At 53.7% G+C, this 22917-nt stretch overlaps 2 non-coding genes across 2 annotated transcripts; both read left to right on the top strand.

Annotated features, from left to right (window-relative positions):
• The first annotated feature begins 7261 nt into the window (after window positions 1-7261).
• On the top strand, window positions 7262-7333 carry TRNAQ-CUG. The gene has a single exon. It is a non-coding gene; the product is annotated as a tRNA-Gln (tRNA).
• A 3464-nt stretch (window positions 7334-10797) lies between these two features.
• TRNAK-UUU lies at window positions 10798-10870 on the top strand. Its single transcript has one exon. It is a non-coding gene; the product is annotated as a tRNA-Lys (tRNA).
• Window positions 10871-22917: the final 12047 nt, after the last annotated feature.

The raw sequence follows: 22917 nt of genomic DNA, 5'->3' as shown, positions 1-22917 counted from the left end.
CCTTTCACCGCCCCGGGGCCCCGGAGACGCACGGAGGAGGCAGCCGCTTCGAAAGGGGAGCCCCCGCAGCCGGCCGTCTGGAGACCGTGGCCGTAGCCCTAGCAAGGCAGACACTGTACAGAGCTCCGTGCATAGCACTCACCCCTCCCTGCAGGCCGTGTATATAATGTTAAAATTTATCTATATTGCCCGCCCCTTGCCAATCCTCTGCCCCCCGCAGGTCCTGTTTCCTGAGCCAGGAGAACGTCTTTTCGGTAGAGCCGGGGGGGGGGGTTTCATCCGCCACGGGTTTTCCGGTGAAAAATGCAGATTGGGTGACACCGAAACGGCTCGTGACTCGGCGGCGGTTTGACCAAATAGCTTCGCTTCGGGGAAGGGGGGCAGTTTGTGGAGGGGGGGGGGCGGGTTGGATCTGAAATGAGGCGTTTGGATTTGTCGGGGAGAGCCGACTTTGCGTTTGGAAATTCGCTCCCGTTTGGTTTGTTCAAAGAGATCCCCATGAGCAGGGCGAAATGTTTAATTCTGACGGTTTTGGAAGGAAAGCGTTGGATTCGTCATCGACGACTGACTTTTCAGTTGGAAAATTTCTTTGGCTTTATAAAAAACATTCCCCCCTCCCGCTCCATTTTTAAACGGCAAGCGGAGAAATGGCCTTATTTCAACCAGAGTAAACCCTATCCCGGCAGTTGAAACCTGGCTGCCAGCAATTGGTGTGCGCGCAACAGGGTAAACTCAACTTTTTTTGGCCCAGATCGAGTCGAAGTAGACAGGAAGGAATTATCATTTTAGCTGTACGGTGGGTGAACGGTGGAAGCAACTTAGGTCTGCTCTGCATTCAAACGTTAGGTCAACACAGCTCCGGTGTAGACGCGGCTAGCTTGACGGAAGAATTCTTCCATCGATCTAGCTGCCACGGTAGGAAGTGTCTACACCACGACACTACAATGGCGTAGCGGCAGTGTTGCACCTGGGCCCCCGCGGTGCAGACGTGCCAAGGAGGCCTTGGTAGACCCAGGAACTGAATGCAGATTTTCGGAGAACCTATTATGTGAGGTGCCGGAGAAACACGGAACAAAAAGACGGTTACCATCAACTTACCTAGTCCACGTGCCTTACCATCTGCACCATCCTAGGTTCACAGGCGAAGATTTGCAAAAGTAAGTCATGATCGCAGGTAACCGACCTTAACAGGACCAGATTTTCAGAAGACATTTTCTGATTTAGTTGGGGTTTGGTCCTGCTTTGAGCAGGGGGTTGCACTAGATACTTCCTGAGGTCCCTTCCAACCCTGAGATTCTAGGATTCTATTATCATGAGACTCTTTGGGTGGTGAATCAAGGTGGACACTCAAAACTCAAAAGGAAGATGGCAAAAATCATCAGCTGCTTTTGAAAATCTCAAGCCCGGATTTTAAGGTGGTTCTGTCTGGAGCTGTTTCAGTGTACGGATTTTTCTGTTAGCTGGCCAAACGCAAAGCTTGGGGCAAACAAAAATGTGTTGAGTTGCCCGCCGACTGATTTAAAAAAAATAAAAAAATTTCAGCAACCCAAAAGCAGAAATAAACCAACCCCCCCAAAATTGTTTCAGGTCAGCCGAAACTTTTCGTTCGACTTGGTTCATTTCGGAGCTTTTAAAAAAAACCCACGTTATAACTGACTAAAAGAGAAGGGAAATGCGAAATGAAAAGTGGTTTTGAATGGAAATGTTTTGTTTCGACACGTTTTGAACCCCCCCCCCCGAACCAAAACAATTCATTGAATTGAACACAAATTTGCCAAAATATTTCGGTCGACCCCAAGCTGCATTTTTTTGGTGGAAAACAGTGTCAGGCGAAGAATTTAGCCGAGCCCGAATTCTGATTATGTAGCCATATTCCCTGCTTGATGTTTGCCAAAGGTTTCCAGCCCCTAGCATCCACCAAAAAACACCTTTAGCCTGGTATCCTTAAAGCTAAGCAATAACTCCTGGAATGTCTTGATCTCTATAGGGATCACAATAATTTTTTTTTACAGGTAAGTAGCAAAAATGAGGCTTGAAATCTGGTTGGATTTGAACCCACAACCTTTGAATGGCTCTGTTGTATTCTAGACAGCTAATATACAAGCCATTGCACTACAGAGGCAGCTAGTTTGCGATTAAAGCTTTCTTTGAATGGAGCCAGGCCTTTGGTGTCTGCGGTGGTGTTTTTATATCAGACTCTGTCAAAAGCTCTGTGTTTGATAAACTATAATCTTGAATTCCAACCACGTGAACCACTCGCAAGTTGCGTGCTTTGTCGCGGGATGCCGAAGCGTGAAGGAAATTGTCATGTTCCCAGAGAAGAGGACTATTTCCCTCAAATATTCTCCCGTCCCTGCACGAAGGGAAAGGTGTGTTTTTGTTCCATTTTGTGCATTTGTGTCTGATGTCTGTCTGTAATGCCAGAACTTCTGTTTTGTTAGAAATTCTGCAATTTCGGGGGGTGGGGGTGGGGGATTCATTCCAAATCGGAACACCGACAGCAAATGGAAATTCCCCAGAACATGAAATGTTCAGGGCAAAATAAAACCCTTTTGGCCCAATCAGAATGTTTCATTCTGGTTTCACTGCTTCCGATAGAGCCCTGGCAACGAAATTTAAAGTAGACGTGCATTTTGAAACGCCAAGTCGCTTCAGAATGAACAAATCAAAACTTTTCCAGGCAGATGGTTGGCGACACGCTCCCTTCTGATTGTGTTGCCCCTGCAAAAGTTCGCTGAAATGGACATGTTCCCATGAAATGTTAGTTTTCGATGAGCTGGCCAATTTTCCAGCGGCAAACTGGTAGGTTGAAATTTTTTCGGACTTGCTTTCTATGTCTCTGTGTCCTTTGGGTGTGCCTCGGTATAGCTGTGTCTTTATTTCTCTGTATTTGAGTTGTGTTACTCTCTATACGTTTGTTTGTGTGTGCACCTCTCTATAGCGGTGTGTGTGTTTTTAACCCGCTCCGAGCCCGGTGTGGGAAAACATCGCTATACTTGGAAAGTGCATCCCACTGCTGACACCAGCAGCGCTTAACTTCCTGCTGCCTATCTGACTTTGCACAGGCTTCTAAGCTTTGTCGGGCTCCTGCTTCACCCTGACAGCTCTGCCCACCGAGTCCAGCTGAGATCAACCCCTGGTCAAAGTCTCTTCAGGGAGCCATGCACCTCAGCAGGTATCGACAGTGATGCCCGGCTGTGCAGAGTTGATCAGCTGGAATCGGGAAGTCCTTAGGTTAGCATGGAGGGACCAAGCCTTGGGCTGTCTCTTCATCAGTGCCAGGTGAGAGCCAGATCTTATCCCCGCTCCTCTCCCCTCTCGGCCCACCACTGTCCCTTCTTCACTGAGCTCACGTCTTCTGCCTGACCAAGTTTTCCATCCTTAGAAGTTAATTGATCTGTACTTGGGGTGCCCGCTGTCTGTCCAGATCCTCCACGGGTTAGTTACGGCCCATTTATTCACTCCAGCCAGTTCCGAGACCCCAACACCTCATGTCTCCTGGAAGAGCAGGTCCATGGTTAGCCAGCCCTAGGACACTAGAAAATTAGGTGGCATAACTACGTTGCTCAGGGGGGTGAAAAAATTGAGCCTCCCCGTCAGCGGCGTAGTTAAGCCGACCTACATCCCTGTGTAGACAGCAATAGGAAATCTTCCCTAGGTGGGTTACCCAGGCAAATGCACCGTTGTAATGTTTTAAGTGTAGACAACTCTTCATCAAATAAGTCCCTGGTAGGCCTAATGTTGCCAAAAGCCCTACAGAAAAATCCCGCTTCACGGTAAGGAGGAGCCCTGAACTTTCTGAATGCTGGACTGGGTGAAATTTTTCAGCTGAAACTTTTTTGTGTGTGTGTGAAAAATATCATGAACTTGCGTTGATTTCACCCACTTGGTCATTTAAGGGGCAAAGCAAAAGAACATTGGAAACGGTCGTAAAGAAACATTTGGACGTTTTAAAATCAAAATGTTTCAGTTTTTCCCAGCGTAAGGGCTTTCTGATCGGCCAGTTCCCTTTCCTTCCATTTTTTGCTCAAACACAAACAAAACAAAAAAACCCGCGGAAAAACGTTAATGCTGAAAGTCGAAAGGAAACGTTTCGTTGCAGGCTGAAAAAAGCATTTAGTCCATCCCGAATCAACTTGGGTTTTTGTTGTTTGGATTTGCCGGCAACGTAAAAAAAAAATCGGTTTGACCCGAAACAAATTTTTTGACCCAAAACAAGTTTTTTCCTATTTTTTGGAATCAAAATGGCCATTATTCACCAAGCTCTGCTGTACCCTGGTGGGCTGTAGGAACCATGAAAACTGTGTGTGTGTGTGTGTGTGTGTGATTGTCTATCACTGTAGGAATCATGAAAACTCTACGTGTGTGATTGTCCATCACTGTAGGAGCCATGAAAACTCTGTGTGTGTGTGTGTGTGTGTGTGCGTGTGTGATTGTCTATCACTAGGAACCATGAAAACTCTACGTGTGTGTGTGATTGTCCATCACTATAGGAGCCATGAAAACTCTGTGTGTGTGTGTGTGTGTGTGTGATTGTCTATCAGTATAGGAGCCATGAAAACTCTGTGTGTGCGTGTGTGATTGTCCATCACTAGGAACCATGAAAACTCTACGTGTGTGTGTGTGTGTGTGATATTGTCCATTACTGTAGGAGCCATGAAAACTCTACGTGTGTGTGTGTGTGTGTGTGTGTGTGTGATTGTCTATCAGTATAGGAGCCATGAAAACTCTGTGTGTGCATGTGTGATTGTCCATCACTGTAGGAACCATGAAAACTCTACGTGTGTGTGTGTGTGTGTGTGATATTGTCCATTACTGTAGGAGCCATGAAAACTCTACGTGTGTGTGTGTGTGTGTGTGTGTGATTGTCTATCAGTATAGGAGCCATGAAAACTCTGTGTGTGCGTGTGTGATTGTCCATCACTGTAGGAACCATGAAAACTCTACGTGTGTGTGTGTGTGATATTGTCCATCACTGTAGGAGCCATGAAAACTCTGTGTGTGTGTGTGTGTGTGTGTGATTGTCTATCAGTATAGGAGCCATGAAAACTCTATGTGTGCGTGTGTGATTGTCCATCACTGTAGGAACCATGAAAACTCTACGTGTGTGTGTGTGTGTGTGATATTGTCCATCACTGTAGGAGCCATGAAAACTCTACGAGTGTGCGTGTGTGTGTGTGTGTGTGTGTGTGATATTGTCCATCACTGTAGGAGCCATGAAAACTCTATGTGTGTGTGTGTGTGTGTGTGTGTGATTGTCCATCATGTAGTTTGTACAATTAATGCTTCATTTCCTAATAAAAATAACTGGTAAAAAGTTGACCGGAGTGAATCACATTTTTTCCATGCCAACCTGTCTTTTCGGGGGCGGGGCGGGGAAAAGGCTGTGAAATTTCAGCCCCAAACGTGGTCTGCGAGGGTGTCATTGCGTGTCTGTGTTCACACGTGACAGGCATGCATTTGCCCAGGCATGTTCCTGCGTGTACGTGCATGGTTTGGGGTTTATTTTTAAAGGGGCTGTGTGGGGGGGCAGCAGCTGCCTGACTGGCCCCCGATGCAGCACAGACACGGGCTAACGACCTCTGCAAACAGAGACCCCTGACACTAAAAATCAGCTCGTGTGCCGCCTTCGGCACCCGGGCCATAGGTTGCGTACCCCTGGCCCATGTGATAGACCCAGGCCAGTTGGGAACAGCAGAGCAGCAGAAGGCAGAGATCCTGGCCACTGGCTAAGCAGTTTCCTGTCCCCTGAGTCACCAGAGCTGGGGCTGCTCCAGGCTAATGAGAACACCTGGCTCTAATTAACCTGCAAAGAGTCAGGTGAGGCAGTTAAGCACCTGACTCTAATCAAGGCCCCTCGGATGCTATAAAAGGGCTCACTCCAGCCAGAGGAGAGGATGTGCGGGCGAGGAACTGGGAGCAAGAGGCGTGCAAGGAGCTGAGAGTGAGTAGGCGTCCGGCTGGAGGGCTGAGACGTGCAAGCGTTATCAGACACCAGGAGGCAGGGCCGGTGGTGAGGACAAAGGAGGTGTGGGGAGGAGGCCACGGGGCCGTAGCCCAGGGAGTCGTAGCTGTGGCACAACTGTACCAGGAGGTACTCCAGACAGCTGCAGTCCACAAGGCTATAGCAGGCGGGCCCGGGTTCCCCCCCAAACCTCCCCACTCCTGATCGAACACAGGAGGAGTTGACCTGGCCTGTGGCTTCTACCAGAAGAGAAGGTCTCTGGGCTGTTTCCCGACCCGCAGGGTGAATCTGGGGGACGAGCAAATCCGCCAATTAAGCGCAGGACCCACCGAGGCAGAGGAGGAACTTTTGGCACCCCTAGAACAATGATTCAGAGCATGGAGCAGCCGAGTGAGGAGAGATTCATAAGACTGGGACTGTTCATCTTAGAAAAGAGACGACTGAGGCGGGATAGGCTAGAGGTGGAGAAAGTGAATAAGGATGGGTTACTTCTTCCCATAACACACAAGCCAGGGATCACCCAATGAAATTACTAGGCAGCAGGTTTAAAACAATTTTTTATTTGTTTTATATGTGTAGTTCTTCACCGTTAACCGGTGGAACTCATTGCCGGAGGATGTTGTGACGGCCAACAGTATAACAGAGTTCGAAAAAAGAGCTAGATATGTTCCTGGAAGATGGGTCCATGAATGGCGATTAGCCCCGTGCTCTGGGTGTCCCTAAACCTCTGACTGCCCCAGCTGGCACAGATCCGCAGGGTCTGGTCTATGCCCCAGGCCCTTGGGAGTGACCCCTTTAGTGCATCAGGCTTCAAGGACCCGCAAAGGGAAACTGAGGCACAGACCGGCTTCTCCAAAACACTACCAAAAATTCCCACTTCATCACACCAGGATCCACAGGTTCGGTCCCGTCGGGGGGTGCCATCAGGGCTTAATTTGCGCTGGGGCCAAGCCCCCGCACCTCTCGGCTTGGCAGTTCACAGCCCCGGCACCTCTGGGCTCCTGGCCAGCGGCTGCCGCGCTCCGAGCGCCCAGTTCCGAAGGCAAAGCGCCGAGGCCCTCCGACCCGGCCGCGTTATTCCAGCCACGGTTGCACCCAGGCCACCGAGAGTCGTTTGATCGGATAAGCGCTTGGGGCACACGGCGTCTGAGCAGCACCCACTGGTTGGTGCTTTGCTAAGATCATGTTCCTTTGTTGTCTTCAGCGCCAGGCTGGGGCCAAGGCAAGCACCCCAGGGTGCCTGGCACCCTGGCAGAGCAGTCACTGCCAGCACTCTGGAAGGGCCCCCAGTCAGCTGGTTCCATGGTGTAATGGTTAGCACTCTGGACTCTGAATCCAGCGATCCGAGTTCAAATCTCGGTGGAACCTGCGCCGGGCAACTTCTGGTTTTTCATCTTTGGCGCAAACTTTTCTTCCTGCTCCGGCAGGCCTGTGAGTCTATCAGGTGCCACCGGACTCTTGGAAACTTTTCTTTGCGCGTTTTACTTCCAGGAGCCGTTCTCCGCCCTCTAGAGTTCCCCGCCTCCTGCTCCTGGGTTTTCCTCTCCCTTTTTCGCTCATCTGAGGCCTGCGACCACAGCGTCTCTCGGTTATATACCAGGGGCCTACATCCTTAAGGGAGTGACCGATGAGAAATAAGAGAGAGAAGATCCCATCAGAAATAGAGAGATAGATACAGCACCAGAAATAGAGAGAGAGAGAAAGAAAGAAAGGACAGGCTGTGATAGATTAGACATCATTAGAAAAACATGGTTAGCTATGTAGGTGGATGGCTAAATACCATCAGGAACTGATCGACGTCAGCTGTCGCGGCGGGTGGGGGAGTCCGGGCCCTGCACCCCCCCGCTTCCTGCCATTCACTGCGACTCTCAGCCGGCCCGTAAAACAGAAAGTTTATTAGCCCACAGGAACACAGTCCAACACAGAGCTTGTAGGTACAACGAGGACCCCTCAGTCAAGTCCTTTTTGGGGGGGGGCAGGAAACTTAGACCCCACCCCTGGGACTCCCTCTGTTTCCCCAGCCAGCTCCAAACTGAAGCCCCCTCCAGCCGTCTCACCCCCCCACCCCAGGTTCCTCCTCCAGCCCAGGGGTCACCTGGCCCCATCCCCCTCCTGGGCTCTCACGTTACCTGCTCAGGTATCTTCTCTCAAGGAGGGTCTCCCATCCCACACACAATCCCAGTAAAACTCCCCTGCAACAATCCCAGGTCAATACTCCCCACTCCCTGCTGCATCGCATATGCCATCAGAGAGAAATAGCTAGAGGGGGTGTCTGGGGATAGATAGATAGCTAGAGGGGGTGTCTGGGGATAGATAAATAGATAGAGGGGGTGTCTGGGGATAGATAGATAGATAGATAGAGGGGGTGTCTGGGGATGGATGGATAGATAGATAGATAGATAGATAGAGGGGGTGTATGGGGATAGATATATAGGTGGAGGGTGTCTGGGGATAGATGTATAGATGGGGGGTGTCTGGGGATAGATATATAGATGGGGGGTGTCTGGGGATGGATGGGATAGATAGATAGAGGGGGTGTCTGGGGATAGATATATAGATGGAGGGTGTCTGGGGATGGATGGATGGATGGATGGATACATAGAGGGGGTGTCTGGGGATAGATATATAGATGGGGGTGTCTGGGGATGGATGGATAGATAGAGCGGGTGTATGCGGATAGATATATAGGTGGGGGGCGTCTGGGGATAGATAAGAGGGGGTGTCGGGGATAGATATATAGATGGGGGGTGTCTGGGGATGGATGGATAGATAGATAGAGGGGGTGTCTGGGGATAGATATATAGATGGAGGGTGTCTGGGGATGGATGGATGGATGGGGGTGTCTGGGGATGGATGGATAGATAGAGCGGGTGTATGTGGATAGATATATAGGTGGGGGGCGTCTGGGGATAGATAAGAGGGGGTGTCGGGGATAGATATATAGATGGGGGGTGTCTGGGGATGGATGGATGGATAGATTGATAGATGGGGTGTCTGGGGATAGATATATATATGGGAGTGTCTGGGGATAGATATATAGATGGGGGTGTCTGGGGATGGATGGATAGATAGATAGAGCGGGTGTATGGGGATAGACAGATAAAATACTATCATAAATAGAAAGAAAGAAAGAAAGAAAGAAAGAAGTGATCGATTATATGCTGATAGATATAATAGACCTCAGAAAAGAATGGCTGATTGATAGATCGCATCAGAAATAGATACATAGATGCCATCAGAGAGAGACAGAAAATGAAGAGAGAAGACGGATGCTGCTAGAATAGATGCCATTAGAAAAGGAGAGATTGGTTGATAGATTAGACACCACCAGAACTATACAGCGATAAGGCAGGGAAGAAAGACACAAATGATATGCTGGTAATGGTGACATTAGAAAGAGATGGCCAGATACACAGATTGATAGACACTGCCAGAAATACGGATCTGCCGTCAGAGAGAGGAGGAAATTGACAGACCAGATCAGTGGCTTCCCCAGGAATTTAAATGGGGCAGGGGGGGTGTTCGAATTTACAGGAGGGGGTGTCAGGGCTGATGAGGGGTGAGACTGTGAGGGTGAAGGTGGGGCCGAATGGCACCATAGTAAAAACTGAAAAAATGTCTCATGACCCTTTTATTAGATTTAACTCATGTCTTGAAATCATCCCACAAATTAAAGTTGTCTACTCAAGCCTTCTATGAAGCACGACATCTACATCCTTCTTGGTTTCTTGTGTCTATCTGTGTGTGTATCTGTGTGTGTATCTATCTATCTATCTATCTATCTATCTATCTATCTATCTATCTGTATAATAGATATAGAATGTTTTGTATTAGAATAATTTGACATTTCTTTTCAAGAATGCCGAAACATTAGAATAGAAAAGAAAGTTTGGACTGGAAGAGACCTCAGGAGGTCATCGAGTCCAACCCTTTTACTCATACAATAAGAACAACAACATTGCATCCCCCCCTCCGCGCATTCAAGCGATTTGTAACCCAACCCCAGCCAAAATCTATCGCTTGGGCAACATAGCTCTGTGTGCTGGATTCCTAGGGAGATTAGGTGTGAATGCAAATACAATCTGGTCCTGAAGCCTCTTCCCCCCAGCTCATCGCTGGCTGTCAGGGAGAGCTCATTCAGCCTTTGCTTACACATCGCCATTGGAAAGTATTAGGTTGGCCAACATCACGGAAACGACCGCACTGACATTGTCCTAAAAAACAACAGCTGCCTAAGGAAGCTGGGCCGCGGTCACACTTTTTGCAGACGCACCTATTTGATCATAGGCCGTAGCTGCTTTTCAAGGGTGTCTTAACGTTTCCGTTTCCATCCCGACGTCCAAACGGTCACTACGTTGGCACGTAACTAGTTCACAAAACTGGGGGAGGGGGGGGTGTTGGGGAAATTGGGGGCGTAGGGAAATCCCTGGAACAGATGCCATTAGAAAAGGCGACACGGGGGGGAGGCACTGGCTAGATTAGCCGCGGCCAGGGAAGGAAGCGGGGGGCTGGCTGGGGAAGCAGAAAGCCCCCCTCCCGGACAGCAAATGTGAAAAATCGGGACAGGGGGGTAGTAGGAAACTATATAAGAAAAAGACCCAAAAAATCGGGACTGGCCCTATAAAATTGAGACATCGGGTCACCCTGCCCCCCAGGTCTCTAGCCGGGCTGGACAGACAAGGGAGGGGCTCGTTCAGACACACACCGTGTGTATCAAGAGCCCACAAGGGCTTGTGGGGGGGATCCCCCCCCCCAGCAGGAACAGCTGATCAGTGACTGGGATCCAGGCGGTGCGACGCATCACTCGCCGGCTGCTCCCCCAGCCGCAGAGCGCCCGGATAGCTCAGTCGGTAGAGCATCAGACTTTTAATCTGAGGGTCCAGGGTTCAAGTCCCTGTTCGGGCGAGTCTCGCTTTTGCCAAACGAGTCAAGCGCGGCGTTTTGAGCCGGTCAGAAGCAGCCGCTTAGTTCCTAGAAATGGCTGCGAGCCCCAGGGGCTGATCACAGGGGTGTGTGTGTGTGAGTGTGAGTCCCAGGGGTGATCGTGGTGTGTGTGTGTGTGTGAGTCCCAGGGGTGAGTGTGTGTGTGTCCCAGGGGTGAGTGTGTGTGTGAGTGTGTGTGTGAGTCCCAGGGGTGAGTGTGTGTGTGAGTCCCAGGGGTGATCGTGGTGTGTGTGAGTCCCAGGGGTGAGTGTGTGTGTGAGTCCCAGGGGTGATCGTGGTGTGTGTGAGTCCCAGGGGTGAGTGTGTGTGTGAGTCCCAGGGGTGATCACGGGGTGGGGGTGAGTCGCAGGGGTGAGTGTGTGTGTGAGTGTGTGTGTGAGTCCCAGGGGTGATCACGGGGTGGGGGTGAGTCGCAGGGGGTGGGGGGGTGTGTGTCCCAGGGGCGATCACGGGGGTGTGTGTGTGTGAGTCCCAGGGGCTGATCACGGGTGTGTGTGTGTGTGTGTTAAATGGCTGCTCGCCCGTGACTGGTCAGAACGTGTGTGTGTGTGTGTGTGTGTGTGTGTGTGAAATGCTTGCTTTCCCCTGTAGCTGGTCACAAGATGTGTGTGTGTGTGTGTTAAATGGCTGCTCTTCCCACTGACTGATCATGAGTGTGTGTGTGAGAGAGAGAGAGAGAGAGAGATGGCTGCTCACCCCACTGACTGATCACAAGGTGTGTGTGTGTGTGTGTGTGTGTGTGAAATGGCTGCTCGCCCCAGTGACTGGTCACAGTGTGTGTGTGTGTGTGTGTGTGTGTGTGTGTGTGTGTGTGTGTGTGTGTGTGAAATGGCTGCTCTTCCCACTGACTGATCAAAAGGTGTGTGTGTGTGTGTGTGTGTGTGTGTGTGTGTGTGTGTGTGTGTGTGTGTGAAATGGCTGCTCTTCCCACTGACTGATCACGAGTGTGTGTGTGTGTGTGTGTGAAAATCCTCAACTCTGTAGTGACTGTGTAAAGGATATTTATCTGAATGTTAAATGGCTGCTGTGAATGTTAAATGGCTGCTAGCCCCAGTGACTGGTTTTGTGTGTGTGTGTGTGTGTGTGTGTGTGTGTGTTAAATGCTTGCTTTCCCCTGTAACTGGTCACAAGGGGTGTGTGTGTGTGTGTTAAATAGCTGCTCACCCCAGTGACTGATCGAGTGTGTGTGTGTGAGAAATGGCTGCCCACCCCAGTGACTGGTCTCCAGGTGTGTGTGGGTGTGTGGGAAGAGGCAGGGGAAGTAATATCTTTTGTTGGGCCAACTTCTGCTGGCGAGCGAGGCGTTGGCGCCGAGGGAGCTCCGGTGCGGTTAGCTAAGCCCGAGATCAGTCGCACACGTGATACCACCCAGGTCAGCGCCCACACGCTCCCTGCAGTGCAGACAGCGCGTCAGGCGACAAGGTCACAGTCGCCTGAAAAGCTGTGAACTCACTAGGAGCGGTGAGGCAGCTGTGCAAGCGAGCCGAGCTGGTGGGCCTGATGCACCGGCCTAGGTTTGTGTCATCCTGAAGTATTAGGACTCTTTGTTGAACCCCCAAAGCTTGAAAAACCCCCAAATCATGTTGTGCCAAACAAAATGTTTTTTTTTTAAAGGTGTTTATATTTCAACAACCAAAAAAAAACCGGAGTGAATGTTGAACGCAACCGTCATTCCGAACAAAAACCAAAAAATCCGAACATTTCATTCTGAAACCGGCGAGACACAACGCCCCTCTCTTTTCTTTGCTTTCTGAGTTTGCTTTCAACCAAAAGCAACACAAAGTTGTGGAATATTTGGGTGGACCCGATTCTGCGTTGTTCAGAGAAAACGACGGACGCCGCGGAACCGCGCGCTGATCAGAACAAACGTATTGCAAACCGTTTTGTTTTCTACGTTGCATTTCTATTAGAATTATATTCTATTGCTTTATATTAGAATATATAATGTACATTATATTAGAATATATAACGTATATTCTATTAGAATTATATTCTATTGTTTTATATTAGAATATATAATGTATATTTCTACACTGCATTTCTATTAGAATTATATTCTATTGTTTTATATTAGAATATATAATGTATATTATCAGGGGCGGCTCTAGGTTTTTGGCCGCCCCAAGCAGTCATGCCCGGGAGGCGCCCCCGAGCCGCGGGAGCAGCGGACCTCCCGCGGGCATGACTGCAGAGGGTCCACTGGCCGCGCGGCTCGGCTGGACCTCCCGCGGCTGCGGGCGGTTCGCAGGTCCGGCGGCTCCGGTTGAGCTGCCGCAGGCATGCCTGCGGGAGGTCCAGCCGAGCCGCGGGACCGGCGAACCGTCCGCAGTCATGCCTGCGGGAGGTCCAGCCGAGCCGCGGGACCAGCGAACCGTCCGCAGTCATGCCTGCGGGAGGTCCACTGGAGCCGCCGGCCGAGCGTCCCCTCCGCAGTCATGCCTGCGGCAGGTCCGCTGCTCCCGGGGCTCCAGTGGACCTCCCGCAGGCATGACTGCGGCAGGTCCGCCGGCCCAGCCTGCCGCCCCCCCGGGAAAGGGCCACCCCAGGCAGGCGCTTGCCCCGCTGGGCTCTGGAGCCGGCCCTGTATATTATATATATTAGCATATATTTTATAATATAGTATATTCTTATATATATTCTATATGTATATCTATATAATAGATATAGAATGTTTTGTATTAGAATAGTTTGACATTTCATTTCAATAATGCCAAAACATTAGAATAGAATAGAATAGAATAGAATAGAATAGAATAGAAATTTGGACTGGAAGAGACCTCAGGAGGTATCTGCTCAAAGCAGGACCAACCCCAATTAAATCATCCCAGCCAGGGCTTCGTCAAGCCGGGCCTTCAAAACCTCCAAGGAAGGAGATTCCACCACCTCCCTAGGGAACCCATTCCAGTGCTTCACCACCCGCCTCATGAAATCGTGTTTCCGAATATCCAACCTAAACCTCCCCCACTGCAACTTGAGACCATTGCTCCTTGTTCTGTCATCTGCCACCACTGAGACCAGCCGAGCTCCATCCTCTTTGGAACCCCCTTTCAGGTAGTTGAAAGCAGCGATCAAATCCCCCTCACTCTTCTCTTCTGCAGACTAAACAAGCCCAGTTCCCTCAGCCTCTCCTCATAAGTCATGTGCTCCAGCCCCCTAATCATTTTTGTTGCCCTCCGCTGGATTCTCTCCAATTTTTCCACATCCTTCTTGTAGTGGAGGGCCCAAAACTGGACACAGGACTCCAGACGAGGCCTCACCAGTGCCGAATCCCTCAATCTGTTGGCAATGCCCCTACTAATGCACCCCAATATGCCTTTGGCCTTCTTGGCAACAAGGGCACCCTGCTGACTCATATCCAGCTTCTCGTCCACTGTAACCCCCAGGTCCTTTTGATATAATATAATATAATTAATATCAGAATCTCATAGTCTAAACAAAAGAAAACAAGATTCCCCAGTTTGAATAGTTCGCCATTTTTTCCCATTGAAACGGACACGTTCCCCCTAAGTGTGGGTGAGTCTAAAGGTTCCTGATTCGGTGCTGGCGGCGCACAGCAAACGTGGACTTTCCCGATCTCGCTGCTCCCCCTGATCTACCACCAGCACCGCTGAGGACGCCCGTGGTTTGTTTTTCTGCCCTTCGCTGAACAGGGCTTGTGGGACGGGGCGAACTCGGAGCATCTTGCTGGCGCCGCGTGGGCCTTTATTCCCCGCCCTGTTGGTCGAAGCGGTTTGTTGCAATGCCCGTTTGCCGTGTCGTTTCCTGCCGCACTTTTCAAGAAGTGAAGGAGCTGCCGGATTCTCCCATAGAGGGGGCTTGAAATTCCACAGGGTTAGACACCGGTGCCGGGTGACTCGGGCGAAGGGGCTGTTTCATTGTGGTGCAGCCAAGGGTGGTGCGTGATCCTCCCCACACACTTTGGGGACCCCCCCAGCCCCGCCCCTTCTGCCCAAGGCCCCGCCCACCGGAGACCCGAGCACACCCCTCCCCGGGGCCCACCCAGCCGCGCCTCTCGCCACTGGCCAGCTAAGCCCCAGGCTATCGGCCTCAGCTGATACTGGCTTCAGGGGAGAGAGGAAGTGTGGGCGGGGCCTCGGGCAGAGGGTGGGCGGGGCTTCAGGAGGCGTGAGGGCGGAGCCTCTGGTGGCGTGTGGGCGGGGCCACAGCCTGGGTTTGGGAAGGTCTATCCTGGCCTATTATACCGGCATTTGTCGATGGGGCTACTTGATCTCAACAAATAATCTAATGCAGGCCCCGGCAGGATCCAGGCAAGGCGCAAACACAGCCAAGGGCTCCCCGTGACGCATCCCGGGCTCTGAAGCCCACAGCCTCAAAGGCCTCAGCGGTCAGGATCTGGGCCCAAGGACCCAAGCACCCGGGGAACACAAACAGAGGCGTTTCAGGGTAGGAGATTTTTAACAGGATCCCGAGGCTGGAAGCTGAAGCTGGAGAAAGCCAGACTGGAACGAAGGAGCCAACTTTTAACAGAGCGGGTGATTAACCGTTGGGAAAACTCCCCCAGACCGGTGGGGGGGGGGGATTCTCCAACATTGCATTCATGAGAGAGGCCGAATTCGACCCAAATCTTTATTCCCGACAGCGCTGGCTCCTGTCTCTGCCACGCGAGGAAGGACAAAGGGGAACAGGGAACATCGATGCTGAGGCTGGGGGATCATATGATGCCCGCAAATCGGGCCCGGTCTGTTACTGAAGAGGTGATATTAACAAGGGGCTGAGAAATTCCACCCCTCCGCCCGTTAGCCACAATCATTAATAGAAAGAGCACTTGATGGTTACCTGGTCTGTTCATTCCCTCTGGAGCACCTGGCACTGGCCACTGTTGGATGACGGGACACTGGGCTAGATGGACCTTTGGTCTGACCCAGTGTGGCCGTTCTGATGTTCTTATGACTCAGAAGGGCTGGGTTTTCATTCCTGCCTTTGCCGGGTGAATTGAGCAAACGTTTCTCCCCGCCATGCCTCACTTTTCCCCATCTGTGAAATGGGGATACGGCTTTGTGCTTTGAGCTCTCCGGAGAAACCTCGGTGCTGGGGGGAACCCCTGTTTGTTGGCGAGGTTCTGGAGGAGGCGTATGGGGCAATCAACAGGCTAACTCGCTTGAAGATGAAACTTGAAATGTTTGAGGGGCTGATATCATGGGGGGTCACCTGTGATGATTTAGGAGGTTCCTTCCAATCCTACACCCTTGTCAGGGGTGGTGAAAAATCACTGACCGAAAATCCATCTGTCTTGAAAACTTTCGATCGGGAACCCTCCCCTCCTAAATTTTAGGTTTTGAACCTATTCTTATATTGTCTACATTTTTTTCCCCCAGTTTGCCACTGGGAAAAGGAAGAAACAAACGAACAACAAAGCAATCAGTGAAACACTGGAAAACGATCACTTGCCATTTTTCAAAGGCAATTTTATTTTCATTTTTTTGGGGGCCAAACTCCCCCCCTCCGCCCCCCAAATATCCCCTGAAAATTTTTACTCCTAAAAAAAGACTGGGTTTCATTCCAAAACAAGTTTGAAACAAACAAGCATAAAATTCTACTGGCTCTACAATAGTTTGGGGACGGCCACTCTGAAAGACAGAGACGAGGAGGGGGAGGGAGAGAGAGCGAAACGGAAGGTAACCGGCAGATGGAAATGAAAGTAAAGACAAGGAGGAGTAAGTAGGGTGACCAGACAGCGAATGTGAAAAATCAGGACGGGAGTGGGGGTGGGTAATAGGAACCTATATAAGAAAGACCCAGAAATCGGGACTGTCCCTATCAAATTAGGACATCTGGTCACCCTAGGAGTAAGGGAGACAGGAAACAAGGCCTCACCGCATTTTGAACGGATACTGTCGGCATCCGAATCTTTCCAGCTGGGTTTGCAGCTGGAAATTTATTTCTGGCTCAGGACGCTGGTTGGCCTAGTGGAAAGAGACTCAGAACACCTGGATTTTGGTCCCCAGCCCCGGCCTGCTGGATAATGTCACCCAAGCTGGAAACGGCTGGATATTGGTGCCGGCCGTCACCAGACGGTTAGTAAAGCCAGGGGGCCTTGGTTTCCAGACAGGATAACGCAATAGGTGCCGAGCGTCCCAGCTGGGTTGGGGGGGACGCGTTTCTAATCCAGAACGACACTGAGTTCTCCGAGTCTGGAGCGACGCACAGACCCGAAACGCGGTGGACCCCAAACCTGCCTCTTCGTGAAGCTGATTTTACGGGGAGGGATTGCGATGTGGGCATTGGAGTCAATGGGGCCAGATCCCAGCTGGTGACAATGGGAATCTCTCCAGTGGAGTCAATGGGGCCAGATCCCAGCTGGTGTCAATGGGCGTCTCTCCATTGGAGTAAATGGGGCCGGATCCCAGCTGGTGACAATGGGAATCTCTCCAGTGGAGTCAATGGGGCCGGATCCCAGCTGGTGACAATGGGCATCTCCCCACTGGAGTCAATGGGGCCGGATCCCAGCTGGTGACAATGGGCGTCTCCCCACTGAAGTCAATGGGGCCAGTCCCGAGCTGCCCCTAGGAGGCCTGGCTCTCCAGGTAGGCGCACAGCGCGTCCCTGACCTGGGCAGCTGCCCCGCCCCCCTCCCCCTCCGCCTCCGGCGTCTTCTCGGGCTGCTCGAAGCTGGCGCCCAGACGCCGGGCCTCGGCGCCCCAGGCCTCGTCGAAGACCTCGTCCTTGCGCTCGCAGATGTTGTGGAGGATGCAGCAGGCCGAGATGAGGCGGGGCAGGTTGTCCACCGCGCAGTCGTTGCGCGTGGTCAAGCAACGCCAGCGGCCCTTCAGCCTGGCCACGGCCTGCTCCACCGGCTGCCGGCACCGGCTCAGGGCCTCGTTGAACCGTTCCTGGGCTCCGCCCGGCTCCCCGGGGTAAGGAGTCATGAGCCAGGGCAGGAGAGGGTAGGCCACGTCGCCCAGGACCACCATGGGCACGGCCACCCCGTCAAGGTCCAGCGTCTCCGGGGGGAAGAGCGCCCCCTCCTGGCCTTTCTTGAAGAGGGTGGATTTCCGCAGGATCCGGGCCTCGTGGGCTTTCCCCGGCCAGCCGGTGCTGATGTTGGTGAAGCGGCCCCGGTGGTCCACCAGGACCTGCAGCGCCATGGAGTAGTAGCCTTTGCCGTTGATGTACTCGGAGGCCTGGTGCGGCGGGCACTGGATGGGCATGTGGGTGAGGCCGAGGGCCCCGGCGCAGTGGGGGAAGCCCATCTCCCGGAAGCCGGCGGCGATCTCCCGGGCGTCGCCCACCTCGACGGCCCGGCGCAACAGCACCCGCTGGACGGCTCGGCACACCTCCAGCACCACCGCCCCGGCCGTGGAGCGCCCCACCCCGAACTGGTTGCCCACCGAGCGGTAGCAGTCGGCGGTGGCCAGCTTCCACAGGGTGATGGCCACCCGCTTCTCCACGCTGAGCGGGATCCGCATGCGGGTGCGCTGGCGCTGGAGGGCGGGCGCCAGCTCGGCGCACAGCCCCACGAAGGTGGCCTTACGCATCCGGAAGGTCTGCAGCCACTGCTGGTCGGCCCAGGTCTCCAGCACGGTGCGGTCCCACCACTCGGTGCTGCGGGGCCGGACCCACGGGCGGCGCCCGGCCGGGCGCTGGCGGGGCCGGGGCACCGGGACGGTGGGCCGGCCCTCCTCGGGCGACTCGGCCCTCGACTCCTCCTCCTCCTCCTCGTCTTCCTCCTCCGCCTCCTTCAGCCGCCTCTCCAGAGCCTGCAGGAAGGCCCAGCCCCGGCGGGCCGAGGCCGCGGCAGAGGCCTCGCTGCGGGCACGCAGGTACCCCATCATGAGGGTGCCCGTCTGCATCAGGGAGAGGATCACCGCATCCCTCCGGGAGGCCTCCATGCCGGGGAGGGAGGAGGCCGGCCTGCGAGTGCCAGCGGGGGCGGCTCGGGCCCGGTTCGGCTCCCCTCCTGCCTCCCTAGGCCCGGAACCAGAGATCTCCCACAAGCCCGAGCGCCGACGCTGCCCCACAATGCAGCAGGCTCGGGGAGCCGTGCCAGCAGGCAGGGCTTTCGCCGCACGCCGCCCGGGCCCGTCGGATGGAGCGACACAGCCCCGGTGTGGACACTTGGCAGAACTGCACCGGGATCAGGCCTGATTATTACGTGTTCACGGAAGGCTCCTCGATCAAGGATCTGCTGAGATCCTGCGGCCGGAAGTTGGAAAGAGACCAATTCAGACTGGAAAGGAAGGGGCACATTTTTTCCCAGCGAGGGGAAGGCGCCGGTGGCACGGCGGACCGAGGCCTGCGAGCCATTCTCCAGCCCTGGCAATTTTTCAATCCGGGGAGGACGTGTTATTTTGGTTTCTTTTAATCTCGAAAAGATCCGCTCTGGTCCCAACAGGAATGAATTCAGGCAAGAAGGTGTTATACAAGAGTGTATGGTCCAGTCTCCTGTCCTAATCCCTGAATCCTGAAATCCCGGCACCTGGGTTCAAAACGGTTATTTTCGCCTTCCGCTGCGAATGAACCTGCTTTGATTGCAAACTTAACGCAGTTCATAGACTCATAGACTTTAAGGTCAGAAGGGCCCATTATGATCATCTAGTCTGACCTCCTGCACAACGCAGGCCACAGAATCCCACCCATCCACTTCTATAACAAACCCCAAGCCTATGTCTGAGTTATTGAAATCTTCAAATTGCGGTTTGAAGACCTCAAGCTCAGTTCTCGCTTCCCTTCCTCCCTCTCGTACACTGAATAATTATTTTCAACAGGGCATCAGAGAATGATTTTCTACAATTGTCCTCCATCCGCAGGGCAGGACAAGCCTAGCGGAGGAGAAATTCCTCAGCAGTGAGTTTCCTCCGGTGTTTTTCTAACCGACGGCAGCGTTTTCATCCACCTCCCTTCCCGTGGCTCTGGGCACGCAGAGACATTCTCACCCTGGTTCTGCTTCCTGATACGGTCTGTTCGGTAGGGACGGGGAAGGGCCAGAAGTGCCAAAAATATCCGGCCGAACATCTCCAGAACGAGGGCAGAGGCCCAGAGAATCCCTGAGCATTTATTCATGGCTCTGCTCTCTACCTGGGGAGGTGGTGGAATCTCCTTCCTTAGAGGTTTTTAAGGCCCGGCTTGACAAAGCCCTGGCTGGGATGATTTAGTTGGGGATTGGTCCTGCTTTGAGCAGGGGGTTGGAGTAGACACCTCCTGAGGTTCCTTCCAACCCTGAGATTCTATGAGTCTGTACCAGAGGTGGGCAAAGTACGGTGGCCCGCGGGACCCTCCTGCCCGGCCCCTGAGCTCCTGGCCCAGGAGGCTTGTCCCCGGCTTCTCCCCTGTTGTTCCCCCTCTCCCGCAGCCTCAGCTCACCCCGCCGCCGGCGCAAGGCTCTGGGTGGCCAGGCAGCGCAGCCGCAGAGCCGCGACCTGACCCGGTGCTCTGTGCTGCACGGTGCCGGGGCTGGCTCCAGCCGGGCGACGCGGCTGCCTGACCTGGTGCTCTGTGCTGCGCGGTGGCAGGGCTGGCTCCAGCCGGGCAGCTGCCTGACCCGGTGCTCTGTGCTGCACGGTGCCGGGGCTGGCTCCAGCCGGGCGACGCGGCTGCCTGACCCGGTGCTCTGTGCTGCACGGTGCCGGGGCTGGCTCCAGCCGGGCGGCTGCCTGACCCGGGGCTCTGTGCTGCACGGTGCCGGGGCTGGCTCCAGCCGGGCGGCTGCCTGACCCGGTGCTCGGTGCTGCACGGTGGCGGGGCTGGCTCCAGCCGGGCGGCTGCCTGATCCGGTGCTCGGTGCTGCGCGGTGGTGGGGCTGGCTCCAGCCGGGCGGCTGCCTGACCCGGTGCTCTGTGCTGCACGGCGGTGGGGCTGGCTCCAGCCGGGCGGCTGCCTGACCCGGTGCTCGGTGCTGCGCGGTGGCGGGGCTGGCTCCATCCGGGCGGCTGCCTGATCCAGTGCTTGGTGCTGCACGGTGGTGGGGCTGGCTCCAGCCGGGTGGTTGCCTGACCCGGTGCTCTGTGCTGCATGGTGGCGCAGCTGCCTGACCCGGTGCTCGGTGCTGCGCGGTGGCAGGGCCGGCTACAGCCGGCGGCGCGGCTGTAGTGCCACCAGCCACTGGAGCTCCAGGCAGCGCGATACGGGGGCAGGGAGCTGGGGGGGTGGGGGTGGATAGAGGGCAGGGGAGTTTGGGGTGGTGGACGGGGGCAGGGGTGTGGATAAGGGTTGGGGCGGTCAGAGGATGGGGTACAGGGGGGTTGAATGGGGGATGGGGTTCTGGGGGGTCAATCAGGAAGGAGAGGGGGGTTGGATGGGGCAGCGGGGGGCAGTTAGGGGCGGGGGGTGATCAGGGGACAGGGAGAAGAGGGGGGTGGATAGGTCACCTATCCTTTATCCAGCCCCAGTTATAAGCAGCTGGATAATCCACCAGCCAGAGCTTTGTTAAATCATCTGATGATCTAGGAATCAGGTCCCTGGTGTGGCATGAATTACTGGTGTGTGGTTTTTAACATTTCTTTCAGAGACATAGAGACGTTAAGGCCAGGCGGATTATCTAGCACCCAGAGGTTTTCCAGGGGTCGCATCCACTCACCTCGACCTTTACCTAGTCTTACAACAGGCTGCGTAAAAAAGCACGAGCGAAGTCAGCACACCCTCAAATTGCACCCCGGCCACGACTCGTGTGGCCCGCTCTACCGACGAAACCCTGAAACGTGAGGCCAGTGTTTCTAGCCCAAGTGATCTCTTTGCTAATTACGTGGTCGCAGCGAGAAAGGCAGCCATTTCTCAGCCATAACGGGCTGCGAGGCTTTTCTACGTTCCTGTCTGATGGCGCAAGCGAGGCGTTTTTAAGTGCGGTGTAACCGGGGGCTCCGCCGGACAAATCAGACGCCTGAAAGGGGGACGGTCGTCTGCGAAGGCCGAGAGCGACCTGCCCTGCACGCCGCAGGCCGCAAAAACCTCACCCGCCCGCTCCTGAAATAGACCCACACCCTCTGGCTGAGATACTGAAGGCTTCAACTCCTGATTTAAAGACGTCCTGTTACAGAGAACCCACCATTGACTCTAGCTGACTCCGGCAAGTGACCCGTGCTCCCGGCTTCAGAGGAAGGCGAACACCCCCCTGCCCAGGGTCTCTGCCGATCTGACCCCGGGGGGAAATTCCTTCCCGATTCCAAACATGACCGTCAGTTGGAGGCAGGTTTTTCAGATTCACGCCAGGCTTTGGCCAATGTCAGCTGAAGGACCTCTAGGAATGTCCCACTTCCCAGGCCAACCCGCCCTGAGCTCTCTGCAGAGGTTGACATCTTGATGAAATGAACCGAACCGCATGAGTGACCTGGGGTGAGTTTCTGATCAGTGCGAGCAAGGAGAATCTTGGAGCGATTAAAATATTTCTCACCCAGGTCGAGGCTGTAATGCCGCTTGATTTACCAAGTCATCAGCTCAGGCTCTCTGCAAACTCAGGCAACGTCGCTGTGTCAATTACAGTTGGGGCAGCTCCCTCCGCCTCACAGCGATGGGTTCAGGCTCTCGGCAGACCCAGGCAGCGCCACTGTGTCAGTGGCACTTGGGTGCCATTTGCAAGATTTCCTTTGCCTCAGCGAAACCTAGAAACGGTCCTTGCCCTTTTTAAACGGCAACCTGAAATTCCAGGCACGAGCGACGGAGAAAAATACCCCGAAAGAGATCAGGAGACTCGTGCTCTAAAGAGCCAATCTTGCGGTGTAGCAAAACGTTTTGATCGCCAACGAAGCATCTGCTCCCAATCTTTTTCGAGCTGAGATTCATTTACTACGTTCTGGTACAAAGTTCATTTTCCTCCTGCCCTGCTGGGCGACAGGTCACGTCTGCCCCATGCCTCAGTTTCCCCAGCTGTGAAACAGGGCCATTGCTACTGACCTCCTTTGTAACGTGCTTTGAGATCGGGCTGACGAAAAGCGCTAGCTAAGAAGTAGGGCTTATTAACATAAGCAGGAAGAATTGTTCCTGGGCCAGCCTACCCTCCTATATTGCACCCCCCGTCCCTCCATCCCACCCAGAAAAAGACCCAACTGGACTAGAGG

Source organism: Mauremys mutica, chromosome 26 (assembly GCF_020497125.1).
Source record: "Mauremys mutica isolate MM-2020 ecotype Southern chromosome 26, ASM2049712v1, whole genome shotgun sequence".
Lineage (NCBI taxonomy): Eukaryota > Metazoa > Chordata > Testudines > Geoemydidae > Mauremys > Mauremys mutica.
This window is presented reverse-complemented; position numbering and strand designations above follow the sequence as displayed.